Source organism: Melanostigma gelatinosum (assembly GCF_949748355.1).
Source record: "Melanostigma gelatinosum genome assembly, chromosome: 9".
NCBI lineage: Eukaryota > Metazoa > Chordata > Actinopteri > Perciformes > Zoarcidae > Melanostigma > Melanostigma gelatinosum.
Window position 1 is genome coordinate 6902822 of NC_136642.1, and position 16154 is coordinate 6918975.

At 42.0% G+C, this 16154-nt stretch overlaps 1 protein-coding gene across 2 annotated transcripts in view; it reads left to right on the forward strand.

Moving 5' to 3' along the window:
- Positions 1 to 16154, forward strand: part of LOC306781804 (mannosyl-oligosaccharide 1,2-alpha-mannosidase IA) — a 137637-nt gene that overhangs the window by 90396 nt on the left and 31087 nt on the right. The window lies entirely within an intron of this gene.

The following is a 16154-nucleotide window of genomic DNA, read 5'->3' on the forward strand; positions in this document are numbered from 1 at the left end:
GAAAGTGTGTTCAAATACTCTAGCGCTCTGATTCTGGTGCCTGAGAAGCTTCCTCTTCACAGCAACGGAACGTCCAAAACAATCAGCCCAAAGTATACATTGGTTCAAATCTGCTGTCATTGCATTATTGTAGAATTTACGAGTAATAAAGTAGTAATACTCAGACCAGGGAAGTGAACATTGCGTGAATACATTGCTGGAGCAGAATATATTGTTGAATCCATTATCCCACATTTGCGTGCCATTAATTCCATGCAGACAATGTTCTGTTTTATTCACTGGTCCATGGAAGGTTCTATACATGGCACCGATAATGACATTTTATAATATGACTGTGTGTGTGTGTGTGTGTGCGCAAAGAAAAAGTGTAGTAGCCATGAAGTTTGGTCTTATCTCGCTTTTATGCGTGCCACATAGTCTGGGTGAAGAAAAGCTGTTGATAAGGAAGAGCAGCTGCCTTTTTAAAACCTTTAGATCTTGTATTGTGCTTTAATACCTGTAGTTTGTTGTAGAAATGGGAACAAATTATACAATGTTGTCTTTTAGTTCTGGTTCAGTTTGTGTTTATACCGAATTACTGCCAAAAAATACAAGAACCAAACAGGGAAATGCACCAAAGTCAGTTTGAACTGAATCAAAGCGGGTAAAAGCAACCTCAATCAATCGTTCTCCCTCTCACCGTACTGGAGACATCATTGTGTTGGTTATTACAGTTTCCATCATCTCTGTTGCTCACTAAGTTTTGCTCAGGCGACTGCAGTCCTCGTCTTTGCGTTTGGACTTTCTTGCCGTTTACGCTACACTTTGCTCCGATCTTTCCAATGAGATGGAGCACGGCGTCTCGGTTTTCTGACGGATGTATCAATACCCTTTACCCCGGCAGGGTTATCCGTCACACGGCTCACTTGTGTGCTTTCTGTGAAGGGTCCCTCTGAGACAGATTTATAGCTACCTGATCTACCCCCCCCCTCTACCTCCCCGACTCCCCCATTAGCGTCTCGTCCTAGGAGCCTGCTGCTCCATTCCAATGATAAAACCGACAGATTGAAGGTCTGTCGCTGCTGCAGAGACTTAAATCAACCGAGATACAGTGCGGGAGACTATTACGAGATTGCGGATCCAGTTTGGCCAGAGGACATCGGGCAGCTGTAAATGATTGCTGGGGAGCGAGCGGGTGCTGATTGTGGCTCCTCGCGGGATGCAGTTTTGCTGGTGAAGTGCTTGGAGCAGAACTGGAGCAACACCTGAGCATTAATAACTTTCTGTTGTGGCCGTGTGCGTGTACCATTTATATGTGTGTTTTCTCGGGGCCCCAGGAGGATCATGGTTAGTCTTTATGTCCCCAAGTTAAACGTCTTGTTCAATCGAGTCTGGCCGGCGCTCCTTTTGACGCTCTCTCATCGTTCGCCGTCACACACTCCGATAGCCAGGCCAAATGGCCCCATCAGAAGAGGCAATTACAGGACTGCAGGTGTTAGATGTGAGTGTCCTTCTGTGATGAGCCCACCTGTATGGCCACTTGTCGATGCCTGAGGGCTGCCTCACCGATTCCGCTGTTAATTGGCTTTTGATTCATTGTTTCACAGTTTAAAAAGTCAGTAAATTGTCAAAAACGCTGGCATATTTATATATATATATATCCATACTTACCTTTTTTTTTACAAAAGCCTCTGAGTATTTCGATGTATTGCCCACGATGATATTAATATTTGATTTCCTCTGTAAAAGACACAAAATGATGCCCAATAAAAGCATTCATTTTATTTCTGCTGTCAAAAAGTTCGAATTGAAAAACAACCAAAAAGTTTAACGGTAATAAATTGCACTGGCTCCTCGTAACAACGTGGCTTTGTAGCGCTTATAAAACAAGGAATTCTCATTGTGCTGCAGAGAATCCTTCAGCCGGTCAGGACTATTTATCAGACGTAATCCCTCAAACGTGCAGATTTTGTCGTTGGATATTTGAGGTCAAGGCCTCGTGTTGCCTTTCTGTTCTGATATATTGTCAGACGCAAGTATGACAATACTTAAAAATAGACAAATGGAAATCAGACAAACTTGGCCACAAAGTACTTTTGCACGAATATTGTTGCAGTTGTATTTGGGCAAAGAGACTTCACATTGACTTGCTGGTGTACATGCACTATAGCTGCTCCACCAACCCCCAATCCATTCCGTTTAATCTTTACAAATAAATAACTTCCTGTCAAACACAGTTTTCTGTTGATTGCATTGCACAAATATGTCATCTACAGTACCAGCCGTGCATGGCTTTGAAATAGATATTTAGCCAACAACTTTAATAATACGGGGCAGCTGTGGCTCAGCAGGTAGAGCGAGTCGTCCATTAATCGCAAGATTGACGGTTAGATGCCTGGCTCCTCGTGTCAAAGTGTCCTTGGGCGAGACTCTAAACCTGGAATTGCTGTGGAAGAGGAAGGTAAAACAGAAAATACTGGGGGTAAGAACTCTGAATTTATAACACACTTTGTCAAAAGATGGTGATTGGTCTTTTAAGAGTTCCCAAGTACCGACTGCTGATATTTGGCCAGTGACAATCCATCATTCAGGAAATAGTTTTTATATATTTTTCTCTACTCCCATGTCTTGGGGTTTGCAAGTGCAGTTCACCAGTTGTTGTTTTTTTGGAGAAGTCTGATCCGGCAGCAGGTGATGCTAGACAGCTGTCAGACCCTCTGTATATAACAGACATGTGGGTGCACATGCACATGTTTTATTTATACATATAAACAGCCTGAAACCGACTTCAGCTCAGGACATATACAGAATATAGAGCAAGAGTGAGTCTGTTGTTACGTTATTTACTGTGGGATAACAGCTATTCAGTGCTTAAACAGGCTTCATTAATCTGTTAAAGCAAACAGCCTCCAGCAGAAAAGCTCCACAAACGATAGTTTTAACAATGTTTGGAAAACATCTTTTTTTTTTTTTTTAAATCAACTTTTTCAGGGGAAGGGCCCTTAGACTCCCCTTGTAAGTGGTCCTCTCCCATGTGTGACAGATAGGGGTGTAACGATACGCGTATTCGTATTGAACCGTTCGGTACGAGGCTCACGGTTCGGTAAGCATGACGAACCGAATACGTTTGAATAAAAAATAAAATATATATATATATATATATTTATTTTCTTTCTTTTTTTAAACCTTTATTTAACCAGGTAGTCCCACTGAGATTAAAAATCTCTTGCAAGATGTAAGTAACAATACTACATAACATTAAGGAGCAGTTTTTGTTTTTTTATGCTTATGTGTTGCTAAGAAGAATATGCGTCACTCAGGTATAGTTCCATCATTGTTCAATCATTCGTTGTAATCATTAGTTGTAATGAATAAATATATTTTAAAATCAAGTACATTTCTCTGGCATTTATAGTTTTCTACTGTACCGAAACGTACCGAACCGTGGCTCCACTGTGTCGTACCCAACCGTGCATTTTGTGAACCGTTACACCCCTAGTGACAGACTGTTTCTACCCATGAAAGATGCAGAGAGGCAGTAACGAGAGGAGAAAGAATACTGTAAATAGAGAGGGGTATATTTATTCTATATTATTGGTAGCAGCCACATTATGGACCTCGTATTACCCTGCTCCATTCTTGTCAAGCCAACAAAGAAAGGTCAAAGCCCTCATTCTAACAATATACTTCACACTACAGCTACGCAAATCAAGGCATATGTTCTCTGAGAATTAAAATTCTGCTCTGGTTCTCCTTGGGAGGAAGTAAACACTTTTTTGCTCATCTTGTTACCTGCCTGTTTATATTCTGGGTCGATCACGTCGATAACTGGTTGGTGGTCTTCAATCCACCACTTTCACGTGTCTCTGGGATGAGGGACAAACTGTGAATGTTGGGAGAAGAAGCACAGGCCATGAGTCGAACCGTGTCTCCATAGTTCATGAACTTAAATCTTTGTATATGTCCCGGTGGCGTCGTATTAATACCATCATTTTAAGCGCTTTCTTTGTGAGGGAATGTGGCGGGGGAGGGGTATAGTGTTTTGCACTCGTCAATGTTGTTTTCCCTCTAATTTGGGTGATCCATTTCTGTCTCCAAATAAGGTTTTGTTTTGGGTCATAAGGAGAGCACACACACACACAGAGACGATATGAATATCACATTGAAAAAATGCTATAAATTGTAAACTCCTATCAGAGATGATCTTTACCTGTTTCTACTTTGATGTTTTTTCTCCCCGTCATCATTTAGTGCCATGGCAGATTCAGTTGTCCCGTTAGTTTGCAGTGTGTGCAGCATGTATTGCAGTGGGAGCAAAGTTTGTCCTCAGACTGAACGCTTTGACCTTTACTCTCCTGCTTAAAACGACGTGCAGAACAATTTGATATTCATGAAAGCGGCAAATGTCGATCAGTGCGTCTCAATCGCAACCTGATATGCAGGAATCGTATGAAAACTTTCTCCGTGCGTCTCTCCTTCCCGCAGCGCCTCCAGAAAGATATCCAAGTCCCCTGAGCTGTTTTACTAAAGTGATGCGGCTGAATTCAAAATGAGCACAGCGATTTAGTTTTGTTATCTTTCGGTTTATATTATGATAAAAGCAACATCTTTTAAACATTTTTTTAAGAATGTTATGAAATTGATGTATTGAAATTTCAAATACATATCCAGCCCTCGGGGCTGTATTTTCATCATGGCGTATGGTGGGGCCTGTGTGCCAGTCAAGTTGCATTTTTGATCCTGGGCACACCCAAGCTTTTTTCCTGCCCATACTTGTTTGAACTGTAATCTTTAAAATTAATAAAATAAAATCCCTCATCGGAAAACTTAATTTACAAAACATTATACAAATCAAATGATATATAATCAGAAACCGAAACATCACTGGACAGTGGACTATGTCTGAGCTGTTTCTTACATTACATTTCACGTAGTATCTTTTCACTTCGTATCAAAATAACATCAAACATCTCCTTTAAACTAATTTCATTTGACCACGTTGAAAGGCTGCACTGCATGCAGTGTTTACTTTGAGGGCGTCTCGCATTATTCGCCACCTCAACTTCGTCTCTGATTAGTGCAGCACGTCCATGATAGCGTTTCCGTCACTCTGCTCTGGTGCCTGTTTGGGCTTCATCTAAAACAAACATTGTTTAAAAGTATTAAATGCAGTTCAGCATTCATGCTGCGCAAGTCTGACTGTGGTTAACTTCTCCTGTGTTTGAGCCAATGAAAGCCCACCGCGTCCATCTTCTTCAACTCATCTTTCTCCCATCACCCACTGCAGCAGAGAAATGATATCCTCCCTGACCGTGTGTCCCAGTGGAGATCAATGAATGCCAGGTGATCTATTCTTTTTCCACAGTACAGTCAGTTACTGGAAGCCAATTGAACAAATCTGAGCCTCAGTGGTCCAGCGGGTGTTGATGTTCATCAGAGTGGGCAAGGAGAGGATCGCTTTAAAGACTGGTGTATACTCTCATGCCAGTTGAAGGGTACTGTGCCTTTTCTAACTCCCCATCCCCCATCACACCGGGCTGCCTCTTACATAAGCTGTGCTGAGAGGCAAAGAAAAATATAGTCTGGTTGAAATCGGAGAAATAAGGTTCAGCCGGTGCAGGTGGGGAAAATTGTAGCTGGAGATGATTTATCTGTATTTCTGTGTGAGGATTACGTATACCTGAGTTTAATGAGTTTGTCATGCTGCCATCTGAAATATAGAGTAGCTTTACTTCTAATATGGGATATAGGGATGTGACAGTGATCGTTTCCGCAGTTAACCCTGGCTCTATAAATGGCAATGGCAGTTGCTGTTGGTCCAGACTGAAATAGTTCAACGACTATTTGATGGTTTGCCATGAAATTAGTTTCAGACATTCGTTAGCCCCAAAGGATAAATTGTACTAACATTGGTGGTCTCCGGACGTTTTCCTTTAGCGGCACCATCAGGTCGAAATTTAAATGTGTCCGATACTGCAAAACGTATCGCGTTCACATCAGCCTCAGAACTTTGTATTTTATTGCTAATTAGCAAATGTTAGCATGCTAACACGCTTAACTAAGATGGTTAACATGGAGACGTCACACCTGCTCATCATTGTTAGCATGCTGGTATTAGCAGTTAGCTCTACCGCTGTGCTAAAGTTACGTCTTCATAGAGCTGCTCACATGGATGTAGTGTAGACTCTTGGTCTTGTTTTATCTTGGTTCAAAGCTGGGTGCAGCAGACCTAACCCAGCTAAAACACTGCAGAGTACAAGGTACAATATGCAATCTAGCTGTTGGTGCACTATAAGTTGAGTAATCATGGTGTTATAACCTAATTGGAATATAAATTTTCCTTTGCCTTTCTCAATTTGTGACGTATCTCAGGACCTCACAGTCTTTCTGAACTGGCAGGATCAGGCATTTCCTTTTAATTGCAACTCACGCTCATGTCAAATTCACTCATGTTTCTTTTAATGCCAAGAGGCTTGCCTTCTGCAAGTGTTAGCTAATTAAGGAATGTTCTGCTTTGCAACATAAAAACAGGAATCCATTCTCAAAAAGCCTGGTAGTTCTGTATTACAATAGCTTTAACAGTGGGTGCCAGGATAAATAAATAAGTACAGTAAGTGGAAATGAGCCTGAACTCGCTCCTGTGTGCTTGTATCACCTTCATGTCCGTGTGGTCTGTTGCCTGTGTGTGAGCAGCGGCTGCCTTTGCTTTCTTATCCGTTTGTTGTCCTTTTGCTGAAGAGCCGAAAAGTGGTCTTGGAAGAAATTGCATTTCCTCACATCTAACTGGATCATCGTAATCGCAGGGTAACCTGCCTCTGTAGTCCCAGCCGCAGGCTTAACCGTGAAAGGAAAGCTCCCTATCACCAAACCCTCATTCTGCTCTGTGTACAAGCACCTAATCCCATTTGTGCAGAGTTAGAATAACTGTGCTCCGCTCCACTCTTACACCTTTCGCTTTTATTATGGAATTAAGAGGCACTGGATAAGAACAACATCTCATAACAAGCAGCTCACACATCTTGCATTATACCTTGTTCAAATGTTGTACTTCATGCACCGGAGCATCCTGCTTATTTAAAACAATCCTGTAATAAGAACTCACTCACTGAATGAATCTGTCACTCAAAAATAGCAGCTTGTTTGCCAGAGCTGCAGCCACGCCGGGCCTGGTAGGATACGTTTCTGTGACTGTGACTGGATTATTACATGATTAAGAAGAACAGGAATAGTGTTTCTATGCTGCAAGGAAAACACAAGACCTTTACTTGTCTGCATATTGATGTGTCCCCGCTTTCTCTAAATCAGTCTATTAGTTTTCTCCCTGTATAAGCCCCTCAATTCGTCTTTATTTTTTTCGTGGTACAGAACATTCTTGCTGGAGTAATTGGACTCAGCCTGGAGGAGCTTTGGCACAGGCCCAAATCTCAATAGAAGCCCTGCTGAGAAACTGATGAAATTTGTGCGTTTCTTTTTTTTATTTTTATTTTTTCAGTAAGGACCAGGCCAAACAAATCCAGGGGATCATTAGGCTGTTCTTAATGATGTCAGCCTGGTGGCATCCAGGCCTTTTCATTCAGACTTTGCACAGCTCACAGTCACAAGGCCGTGTTCAGAAGCTTCACTGCTCCTCTTTGTCCATCTGCAATTCAGAAAAAGAGAAGCAAGTATTGCTTCTGGATGTTTTTCCAGCCTCAAAGATACAAGAATTTGATTTAATGAAAGAAGCCCCATTATTGCCTCAGTACACTTCACAGTATTGTTCAGGAAATGAACGAGCTGGCTTTTAACAGTGAGAGTATCGATCCCGGTGACTTTGGCTGCAATCAATGCCTTCCTGGAAATGGAGTGTCTGTGTGTGTGGTGGGACTGGTGGCTGAGTTGTTGCTGGAGAGGTTGAAAGACTAAGTGATGCATACAGATCATGTAGTTTACTGTAAAATAACTAAGTGATGCATACAGATCATGTAGTTTACTGTAAAATAACTAAGTGATGCATACAGATCATGTAGTTTGCTGTAAAATAACTGTGATGCATACAGATCATGTAGTTTACTGTAAAATAACTTGGTGATGCATACAGATCATGTAGTTTACTGTAAAATAACTAAGTGATGCATACAGATCATGTAGTTTGCTGTAAAATAACTAAGTGATGCATACAGATCATGTAGTTTGCTGTAAAATAACTGTGATGCATACAGATCATGTAGTTTACTGTAAAATAACTAAGTGATGCATACAGATCATGTAGTTTACTGTAAAATAACTTGGTGATGCATACAGATCATGTAGTTTGCTGTAAAATAACTGTGATGCATACAGATCATGTAGTTTACTGTAAATAACTAAGTGATGCATACAGACGATTATAATTGTATTGTATTTTCCAACATGTCTTTTCATATTTCTTAGTTCAGAATGAATTGTGTAGAAGCCGATATAATATCAAGTGTGAAATTGAGGATAGCAAACAGTGAATTCACGTTTGTCCAGGAGTCCTTCCTATTGTTATGTCGAAGCTGGAATATGATGGAGAAACATGGCAATTTGAAATGATAGCACTTGTTTTGCAAGCCTAAACAAACACCATTGATCATGCTGCCAAGAGGGTATTTTGAATTCAGACAATGTTATTCATAACAACAACCCATGGAATTGGTTTGGGTGGCGGCCTCGCCAAACAATGAGCTAGAAAGATAAATGTGTGTGCAAGTGTGAGTTTGCACGTATTGTTTGTATACAAAACAATAACTCTTCACCAAATATGAAAGAGGCAGCACATTGAATATGATTTCTCACACCCCAAGAACATTGACACAGTGTCACAAAGAAGAGTCTGGACAGGAGGACAGGACAGCCTCAGAACAAACAAGCTGGTGCTGCACAGCTAAGATTGTTGACAGCCAAGCCGATTCAAAGTGGATTTTCGGTCAAGAGGAAGACTTGAGCTGCAATTTTGCCACAGATGCAGCATGTCAACAACATGAAAAATCGTCCAATTTTGTCTGGAAGACTTCGTCCATCTTATTGAATTCCATTTGGGCTGAATAATGTCTCCGTGCCGTCCCCAGCGCAGCGATACGGCACAGACTGCCGCGGCTTTTCAATTCCAGATGTAATTGAGTGTGTGCTTTTCATGAAGCTGCAGTGGCCATTAATTAAGCACATAAAAAGCAGCACATTAATTGTGGGACAGGTTGGAAAGCCTACTTGCAGTAATCAATTAGATGATAAATAATAAATGAAATCTCTCCATTCGCAGCCTGGGGAAATTCAATTACTCATCATCCTCACTTGTTCCCTGGAGGAACCTCCACATCTGTGTAACAGCTCAGGTAAATTATTGGCTTAACATCTCCACCACAGACGAATGCAGGATTGTGTGTGTGTGTGTGGAGCGACAATGCACACAACAACACATACACAGGTACATATAGAGAAGCACACAAACATTAAAACGTGATTGTGATCCCAAGCGGAGGCGGTAATTGATTCGCTTCTTCATATTTAATTTAACACAACGAGCACAACTGCTGGGCCAGGCCTCTTAGCAGTCAAGCAAGCAGCGATTTGGAAGCACTCCCCTCGGAATCTGATGATTGGGGGAGGATGAACGGCTGTCGGGCCCGGGCCCACTGCTCCTCGCTCTTCCTCGCCAACAAATAGCCCCTTCCCCGACTTCCATGTATCATTACGGCTGCAGTGCGTGTCCTTTTTGCTCGCTGTGCGAGTAATGGAGCCCGGTCTCGCTGCTGCCGAGATGTCCTTCAGCCGTCAATCAAAACGAAGTGTCCAGACACGGTTCCTGATGCAACGATGATCGTGTAAAAAATGATTTTGTTCCAAAGTTGCGGTCATGACTTGCAACATTAAGTTGTCTTTCCTCAAAGTGTATTTTCTCCCCCTTAGTTTTCTCCCTTTTTATCTCATTTCTGCCTATTTTCTCTCCTCAGCTTGATCTTATTTCTCTCGGTTGAAGCATCGCTCCATGTCGCTGCCAGCTGAATGCATGGCTTCTCTCTCCCCCTCCCCCTCTGTGTTCTCCTGTGCAACGCTAAGCTTGCACACAAAGTGAGGTTGCCCTGGGATAAAGGATTCACCTCACAAACGCCACCTGAGGTATTCACGCTTGCCCTCTTTCACTTTTTCGCTCCCCTTCAATCTTTACAATGAGTTCACGGTCCCTCGTGGCTGCACGAGGCAGAACCATTCACACAGGAAACTCTCTGGGGCTTCTTTCAATGAAGGCTTCCATCTGTACGCTGACGATAAATTATAATCCTGTTTGCTGTTTATGTAAATGTTGCATTGTTCCTCGCCAACTCTTTCTTCATCTGCTCGTATGAATCTCATTGGTATTTTTCTTTCACCTCAGTTATCTGCTGCCTTGCCGCAGTCCATCGGGATGAGATTAGAGAATAGACGTTTCGACTGCGGTTTCCCATGATTGATTGCTCTCATGGCACTTGGCAGTTGGAGTTATGATTGAGACCGAGAATTCATCCGTTTGATTCTCTGCTTTTCATACTCACAATCCCACGGTGCAGTTTGTGTCTTCGTGAGGCCGAGTATGGCCGTCGGGTGACTGATGGCTCGATGCTGCTGCTGCTGCTGCTGCTGCGTCATCCGGCTCACGAGCTGCCTGTATTACCGCTCTACGGTCCGTATCGTCACAGCGTGGTCTGATTTGAAGCCAGATGTTTACAGTTCTAAAAGGAAAGCACCGATCACACTGTCATGGTTGCAAAACAGGACTCTGTAGGGGCAAAGCAAATGCTCAAAAAAAAATCAATCCCGAGTGTTTTACAACCGTAACCCTGCAACAGCCAGTGCTGGGGTTTTGAAAGCCATTCGCCTATCAGTCACAACCCACGGTCTGCCTGCCTGTTCATGCAGGAAATACAATATCTGTGTGTTCACGCCACGCTTCATAATTCCAGGGAAGGGCTGTAGTGTACAATACACGTGTTCTTTCAAAGCAATTTGCAGCTTCACGGTTACAGTTACACATACTCGCACAAGCTGCAGCTCTTGGTATTACACATGCTGCACACAGATATAAGCCATTCTGTCCAGCAATTGTGAAGATCCAGCTTGTGTTGTTTTTTGCAAAAATTCCAACGTTCATCCGTTTAGCTCCGATGATTTGCTACTTTTCTTTGGATTGTGTGATAATAAACTGAAGATGTTTAAATGTTAAATGGCCCCTTGGGCTTGAGGATCCTGTGAGAGGCTTTTTTTATGTTTTCCACCGTTATATGGACCAATTCATCAAGAACTCAATTGGCAGGTTAATCAAAAACAAAAAAAAGCTTTCGTTGCAGGTCTAAATTGAGGAGAAGGGTGTGTACAAATCACAACACAACAACCCCTCTCTTAAACAATCTCAACCACAATCAATTACTTAGCTTTAATTTATCGCTGTGCTGGGGGTCCATCCAGTCATTATTCATATTTTGCATTTTATTTAAATCAATAATTGTGCCTAAAATGTTTTCTTTTGTAAATTCTACTGCGACTGCTGCTGTTTGCATACATGCACTAATACAAACATTAATCACACTCGCCCCTTTGATGTCGACCGTATTTAGTGCGTTCTCAAGTGTAAATTGCTTGTTTAATGTAAATACAGACTCATTTGTCTTTTTCTTGTTTTCTTTCTTCATTATTTGCTTCGCAGCCGTCTTAATTTCCCCATGTGGGTCATTTGTTTTAACATTTACCTCTGCGAAGCCTCACAGCATAACCAGCCTTTTAATAACTGCGAGTTCTAAACCTCGTACAAAAGCATTTTAATGGCAGTTGCTCAGGTAAAAAGGAGCAGAAGTCCTTTACTGTCCACGTTCAGTCTGTTTGAAGCCGATCTCAGAAAGCTTCCTCTGCTGCTGTATGTGCATGACATTCATATTCGACGATGTTCTGCTTACTTCTGTCTGCGGTGAAGTACAGGTGAAGATGAATGCTGACTTTACTAAAAAGGATTTTGTATTCACGCTCTCCGGTGGCTCGGGGATAGTGAACCCATCACTCTTGAGTTGGTTAGAAATAGGATTATTCTGCATTCTGACTGTCGGGGGTGAAAAGGAGTTTGATGTATTGGTTAATATGCATGCAGGCTTAAGATAACCGTTCTTGGCCTATTCCCAAGTGGAGAGGTGTGTCGATCAGGTATTAAGTCTGCTGAAATCCCACAACTGGTCTTTTTCTGGTAAGTAGGACAACTTCCATTTTAGCAGGAAGGTATTTTATCAGCAGGTGACAGTATCCAGGTGGTAGACGTCTCGCTGTGTGGGTACGAATGTGATGCAAACGAATTGAACCTGAATGTGAGGGCTCAGATGATGGCACCGTGGATGTGCACGCTGACGTGACTATATAGACTAAATACAAACTGGCAGAAATACACAAAGCCTTCACACACACACACACACACACACACACACACACACACACACACACACGCACGCCCATAAAAAGACCTCACGTGTGGGAAGAAAGACGAAAGTGAAAAATCTATAATATATGTACCTTGCTGGCTTTGAACGTGTTAATGCATATATAAGGTGTTGTTTGTATGCGTAAAAGTCTGGCCAAAACTTCACAATGTGATTTCTGTGCAACAGAAACAGTAAAGTGTGGATGTTTGTCCAAACTGCAACTGAGTGTCATCATGTACTCCTCTTCTTATATTCAGCTGTTTCTTCTTTTACCTTTTTATTCCATGACAATGTTGTTCAAACTGATCTGGTGTAAATAATACAGAAAGAAAGGAAGGAAGAAGAGGATGAAATAGCAAATCTGTTTAGGCAGCATGACATTTGAGGGGAAGACAAATTTAAAAAATGTCTTAAAACAAAAGGAGAATAATGCAAGTTAAAAAAAGATGTACTTCCAGTTGAATATGGCCCTGAATGGGGAGCAATTATTGGGGTTTTGGCAGCGATCCATAAGGTGAATAACTCCAGAATCACAGAATATCTGTGATGCTGTTCATGGTGACCCAAGCCTGCTGAAAATAGTTCGTTTTTGCTTTCAACATATATTTTCTTCCCCCAGTAATATGCAAATTATTGGAACCAAGAATGTAAATCGAGAAGCAGAATGGGAATTGATAAAATCGTAAGCAATAACTCTCATCTGTCTCTTCCTCCTCGTTCCTTCTGTGGAGCAGCTAGAGCTAAAGGTTATTGTCAATGTAGGTTTTTTTTCAATAAATCATTTAATCTATATAATGATACAAATAGTAAAAATGGCCGTGACAATTTCCCATAACCCGAGATGATTTGTCCAACCAGCAGGCCCAAAGACACTCAGGAGGACAAAAGCAATAAATAAATACAAACACATTTCAGAAAATGCAAGCAAACATGTTTTATGTTGTTCAGCGTTATCTAACCGTAGTCCCTTTGAGCTTAGTTCTGCAAAGTAGACACGAACAAGACGGCAACATAAAAAACTAAATCGAGGAATGGATAAAACAATAATAAAACAATAATTAATAAGACTAAAATACAAATAGTTTGAGCTGAAAATGAAGTCAGGTAGGCACTACGATGCCACTGTTTTGATGAGCGATTATCTTAATGTTAGATGAAGATAAAAATAGTTTTGGCCATTTTTACAACATGTTTTCTTACATTTAATGAGATAAAAGTAATCGTTAGTTGCAGCGCGACAAATTTAACACTTAAGTGAAAATAGCAAAAGCTAAGAACCAACAAAGGTTATTTACAAAAAGAATGCGCGATGAAGTCTTGACTTCTCCACACATTTGAACGTGGTTTGGGACAGACGGCAAGATACGTGTCTTCTGCTCTGAGATAATGGCTTTCATAATTAATCATTCTAATGATGAACTTTCTTTGGTCAACGATTCGACTAATGACCTACATACACATTCTTAACCCAGACACAACGTTTGTATTCATTTCCATCCCTCATGCTCAATCTTTCTCTGCCTCTGACAGACCTTCTGAGACACACACACACACACACACACACACACACACACACACACACACACACACACGCTGATGAACACTGTGGTGCTTTCCGACATGAGCCTGCAATGTGAGATGGCAGGTGTCAGTCAAATGTTCCCATTAAGATGGAAATGATTTGTGTTTGACGGGGCAGAAGCTGGATCTACTGCTGCACTCGGCCTCACGCTGACATTTCCGATCGTTAAACAGCCGGCATCGTCCCACAGTGGACGCCTGATCCATCTTCTAGTTTGAGATGTGGCACGGTGCAGTGAGGAGGATACATGTCTGTAGTTCATCTGCTTTGAAGCCGTAATTGGACAATTTGTTTTTGCAGCTGCGGTACAAACAATAATTGCAAGTGTAGCCAGTGTGACGGTCTACATTTCCATGATTACTGCAATAAAAGCATTATCACAATGGCCGCTGCTATTCCCCAAACTATACTTGTCTTAGAAATTTGAATCACCTGATGATCAAAGTGATAAAAAAAAAAGACAAATGAAAGTGAGTTCACAGTCACTCTTCTTCTTCTTTTTCTTCTTTTTCTTCTTCTTTCCCGCTTGGTCTACCTGTATCCATGGCAACCCGAAGGCAGACCATTTTTAAGGGAAGTAGAAGACGAGATTCGGGGCATAGATGTTTTTATGTCGTCACGTTGCATAAAAGGAGGTGGCAGCTGTTGAGTGCGTCTACCCATGATGCTCTGGGACACCTCTCTGCCAGCGGCCGCTTCACTTTCTCTTTCCTTATTTATTTATTTATTTATTTGTGACATTTTTCAAAAAGCGTCTGACATCCCAAAGGAAAAGGCCTCCACTTCATCCCTCGTACCCTCCATTCGAGATCAGGCTCCTCAAGCTTTTTGATGCCGTGCTTTGTTTTGATTTTATTTTTCCCTTGAAATATGAAACGTGCCATCTTCTTAAAAAGACGCGTGTGACCTCAGTTCACTGTGACAGTTACAGTTAGCAGAATCGTCTGGAACAATAGTTCCCATCCCGTTAAATGAGTAAAACCTGTGTTCAATTCCAGGAAGCGGGACTTTTTTTTTTCTAATCTGTACTCTTTTTCTTGTGAAACACTGGAACAAATTGAGGTGAGAGGAGGAATTCACTCTTTTGTTGAGTCTGGACCTCCACAAGGGGTCTCAGGATTACATCTGAGGGGTTGTGAGACGATCAGTGGGAGTGGACAGCAGATCAAATATATTTCTGCTTCATGAAGTTCTGCTTTTATTTGCGTAATCTCCTCTCTTGATCTTGTGAATGAAAGGACTGATGAAATGATTCAAACGACCACATTCTGTTGAGCTGTATTGGACATACTGTACTCGTGACCTTAAAAACATTGAAAAATGACTCCGCTTTATGGTGATCTTTGTTGGAACTGTTGAAAAAAAAAGCAACCTGTGGTGTCCTCGCGTCCAGGCTGTGAACCACTCACACGGCGTCTGTTCAAATTAAAACTGAAATGTATGAGCAGCCCCGCAGACATGATCTTTCCATTACCCTGTAATTACATCCCAGGAGCCGACGGAAAACATCACCGCCGTTCTGCCCGGCTCCACCTGCTTCCTCCGCGTCATTTACTCAGTGAATCAAGAACATGTCAATCCTCCGCTACCAATTCCACCACTGTTTCTACCCCCCTTGAGCTCATTTGCCACCAATTCCTCTCCCATCATCCAAACTGTTTTTGGAGGCCGAGATTGGACCTATTTCTTCCAGCACGACATTTCATTACATCCAAGAAATGAACACACGGTGACCTCGGCTCAGCTCCAGGCGGCCATATCGGGTCAAGGCTTCCTCTCTCGCTCTCTTTCTGTGGAAGAGATTTGTTTTATTTTTTCTTACAGCCAACTGACAGAGAGAGCTGTGGCTGCACAATCACCGCTCTCATAACGATATCAATCACAGCCAATCAGGGCGCTTTCCTTTGATGTCGAATGCTAATTTGGGCCTTAATGAACCCCATCTTATGATTTTGTCGCCAGCGCTATGATTGCATTGATCAAGTTAACCTGCGTTGTAGCTCAGTGGGGGAAACATGTCTTGCTTTGCCTGTCAGACGCTCACGGGGAGAAAATGTCCTCGCAGCTTCAAAGTGGAGAAGCTGGCTAGCAGTGACTGGGCAGAGCGCCATCATAGTGAGGCTGGGAAGTGGTTTCTTTATGTGCCAAACACTGTT